The 4,463-nt window shown below is 26.8% G+C and overlaps 1 long non-coding RNA gene across 1 annotated transcript; it reads right to left on the reverse strand.

The window, feature by feature from the left end:
• Window positions 1-366: 366 nt before the first annotated feature.
• Window positions 367-1,823, reverse strand: LOC115699095 (uncharacterized). Its single transcript, XR_004008296.2, has 2 exons — window positions 1,486-1,823; window positions 367-511 (listed from the first exon to the last, which is right to left on the reverse strand). It is a non-coding gene; the product is annotated as an uncharacterized LOC115699095 (long non-coding RNA).
• Window positions 1,824-4,463: the final 2,640 nt, after the last annotated feature.

The raw sequence follows: 4,463 nt of genomic DNA on the forward strand, positions 1-4,463 counted from the left end.
CTTAGTTAATCATAGATCAATTGATTTCAATCTTGAGAAAATTAAGCTTTAAGCTAATTGTATTATTAGAGTTCTTTGATTTATTCGTTACCAGCTTACCCGTCAGTCTAGCTCATAGTTACATTTTGGGAACTCGGTAGTTTAATTGAGTAGGAACGTTAATCATAGACATGGATATCTATAGCTTTTATATAATTATTTAGAAGTAAAATTATAGTTTTTTTTAGCTTGGCTTCACGGGATTAAATGGTGGACTACTTATTTCAATAATTATGTTAGTTTACTAAAATATCATTTACAATAGCTAAGTGTTTAAAAGATAAAATATATTGAAGGGTAAAAAGGTAATTTTGACCATACTCGATGTAGACCATCTATAGAGGATCAATGATTAATTTGATTGAAACAATAGATAATTCATAGTATATTAATATTGAAAGATATAGAGTGTTTTATGTAATCAATCATTACTGAGCTCCAATACTCATAGCTGTTCAATTCTGACATTTACCTACATATAAAAGTATATATGTGAGTTGACAGATTCAGTAAGAAAAATATAAAACATAAACATATAACCGTCCTGTAACTAGGCACCCATACACATATCCACAAGTCTAAAACTGGGTCACACACGTTCTTGACTAATACGACTAACCACAAAACCACATGCATTAAGTAATAGTATTGGTAGCATTAGTTCGTACTTTCTGAAAGCCTAGCATATATCTGTCAGTATCTCAGTGCAACTCTATGTACACTTCACCAATTCCCTGATATGCTAATCAAATGACTGTATATGTTGCATATCATATATCTATCAGTATCTCAGTGCAACTATATGTACACATTACCAATACCCTGATATGTTAATCTGATGGCAACTAAAACATGCATGTTGAACATGTGCATATATAGATATATATATGTGTGTGTGTGTGTGTTATACTAATCTAACTTCAATTTCACAATCAAGTGTGTCGATCAAATTGAGTGAAAGAACTACTCGACAATCAGAGGTTCTATGTCACATTCACATAAAATTGGTAATTTTCTCGCTAAAATACTTTTGGGGACTAAATAGCGAGAAAATACAAAAACCAAGGCACCTAAAAACTACCCCGACCAGTGGACCAAAATATCCAAATAGTTCACTATTTTTTGGGGTCCTGCCTGAGGAAACAGTTCATCGTTTCGTAGAAGAAAAACCCAAACCTCAAGTTTTCATCCCCAAATCTTTAACAAACCACACCAAACTTTTCAAAACACCTTAACATCAAGTTCTAAACATAATCCAATAATTAAATGCATCAAAAACCCTCAAATCAAAATTACTACTGGAGAATAGTCACAAACAAACAAGAATCAAGCTTAGAAACATATTCTAACTTACTCAAACTCAAACAGAAACAAATTCTAAAGATCAAGAACTCAAACTAAACCTTCATCAAGTTATTCAAAGAAAAGAGAAGGGCTTAGGGTTACCTTGATTCTTCTTTGAATTTCACTTGAAACACTATCTGAAATTCTTGTTGTTTTGGTGAATTAGCTCAAAATTACCCATGGTTTTTCTCTAAGTTTTCTTAAGGTTGAAGGAAAGAGAAAGAGATGGTTAGGTGGGTGAGTTTAATGTAATTCCTAGGTTGATGTCTACCTTAAATTCTTAAATAATCCAATCTAAACTCTAAAAGCTTAATCTAATTACTAACAAATACCTTAGCAAAAAGCAAAGTAAGGAATTAAAGATTACAAAAATGCCCTTAATTCAACACTAATTTTCTCCCAAAACCAGGGATAAAATAGTTATAACCGAATACCCCGCATAATCTTAATATTCGAATTATCCCCCATTCTTGCCCCACTAATTCTAAGATAATAAACCGTATCTAGGTGACACTGTTAGCCAAAACGTCGATTCTACTGTTACCGGGCATAAAACATGAAAATGCCAAAATTCATAAATAACATGCATGGTGCACTTGAAATTTAATAAAAATTTGAAAAATTATAATACTAATAGTAATACATATTTCTCACAATTTGACTTATTTTCTGTTAATGCACATATTATCATAAATAATCATATAATTCACTGATAATCTTCTAACTTCCATATCTACTTATGTGGTCATTACAAGGGCCCACGACCTCCTAAAGCGTTAGCGTACATCTGCCCCTGGTTCAAAACTTAGAACAATCATTTTTAAAAGTAAACTGTAAATATTAAAAATTAAAATACTCTTGTTGGGATGATTTAACCATAAAAAAAAAACTAACCAACACTTTGTTAATAATTATACCTTTAATTATAAATATATTATGTAAATAATTGAAATATATCTAATTTTTTTGTCATGAAACCCTGGCCTCTATATGTGTTCGCTTGTGTATATGGCCCACTATTAAATTAATAATAAAATTTAAAGGAGTTTTATTTACATCAAGTACAACTCAATATTCAAAAAATAAAAATAATTTTGAAAATACTCTTAATATTTTTAATTTTTTTTTACATTAGTTTGTGTTAATTTTAATAATTATTTTAAGTTTATGTTTATAGTATTTTTAAACCTTGTATAGTTTATTTTTATTTTTTTAATAAAATTTTACACTACAAAAAATCTTACTTTTAGTCACAATAAAATTTGTTAGTAAAAAAATTATAACTAATTATAAATTACTATTTTTATGTTGTGACTGAAAGGTTCGTGACTAAATGTATTAGTCACAAAAAATACAATTTGTTGTGACTAAATGTAGTTTTAGTCACAATAATCATTGTGACTTAAACTAAATTAGTGACAACTTGTAATTAAATATTATGTTTTAGTCACAAGTAACATTTTGTTGTGATTAAAAGCTACATTTAGTCACAAAAAAAATTTTGTTGAGAATAAAAATTTGTCACTAAAAATAATAGTTTTTGTATATAATTTTTTATTTTTATTTTTTTTCCTAATATTCAAAATACAATTTATTTTATTTGATAGATATATATATTTTAAGAATATAAAAAGGAAAAAAAATTAAAAAAAAAAACTATTCTAAATTAAAGATATATTTTATATAAAATAAAAATAATTAGGAAAATTATCCTATATTCTATTTTTTAACTTTTTTTTTTTTTTTTTCAAATTAATGGTTTGAATTGTTCCTGTGGTTTCTCTAATGGTTTCTATGTGGGTTGTTATACGGATTTTAGTTGCGATTTAAGTTGCTCCGTTAGTTGCTATAGGGGTTTTTATGTGGAATTCTATACAAATAAAAAAAAAACTATTTTAAAGTGTAAAAATATATATAAAAACCCTAAAAATTATTCAAATAAAATATATTTATAAGTTTTTAGGGTACAAAATAAAATTCTCTTAAAATTTAAAGATGTTGGTAAAATGCATGTATAATATTTAAAACAAGATATCCATTATTACTCTTAACGTTTCTCAATATTTGATAATTCTTTTGTACATTATATAAGTACTTTTTCTTTTGTAGTCTATCTTTTATAAAAGAAAAAAGATAAAAGAAGGATTGAATATGTAAAGAATAATGGGAAGAGTTATACATCAAATAATAAGTACGGTATTATTTAATATAATAACATTTATAAAATATGTTAATCATAGCCTAAAATACCAATGCTCTACAAAATTTAATTTGGGTGGGTAAAAAGGACAATTTAATTATGAATTTATGATGAGTACACAACAAGATTATTCTCTTCAAATTTTACCTACACATGTATGTATGATCACACTTTCAGATATACGTGTGTGTATGCCATATATATAAAATAGTGTATTAATGTACGATGTTATATATTAAATGTATCATGCAGCATCGACTTTTGGATCTCAACAACAAACATTAATCAATTTAATGTTCTTCAATCCAATCTCCATCTTCCTCCATATATTTTATCTATTCTTTCTTACACATACATATAACTCAGATCGATCAACCGCTCCAATTAGGTTGCCTACATAAATGTTGTTCATTAAATTCACCCTTTGAAAATATTACTCTACACATAAAGGCCTGACCTAATGGTGAGACAAAAGGGACAGTGACTGAAGGCCCCTCACTCCGGAAGACCCTACCCAAATATATAAATTAAAATTATTTTAAATATCTTTATCTATTTTTTTTTTTAATTCTTTCATTTTCTAAAATTTTTTTATTTACTTAGAATTCTCTCATTAGTTCTTTTATTATTATTATTATTATTATTATTATTATTATTATTATTATTATTATACTTTATTTAACTAAAGATCATTAAATAATTAATTTTTGGGAGAATTATCTATATGCTGTATTTTTAATTTTTTTTTTTTTTTATAAATTTACGGTTTGGATTTCTAAAGAGGTTGCAGCGCTAGTTGCAATAGGAGTTTCTATACGATTTTTTTGTTGCAATTTAGGTTGCAGCGCTAGTTGCAATAAGGATTTCTATGTAAAATTTC

Source organism: Cannabis sativa, chromosome X (assembly GCF_029168945.1).
Source record: "Cannabis sativa cultivar Pink pepper isolate KNU-18-1 chromosome X, ASM2916894v1, whole genome shotgun sequence".
Classification (NCBI taxonomy): domain Eukaryota; kingdom Viridiplantae; phylum Streptophyta; class Magnoliopsida; order Rosales; family Cannabaceae; genus Cannabis; species Cannabis sativa.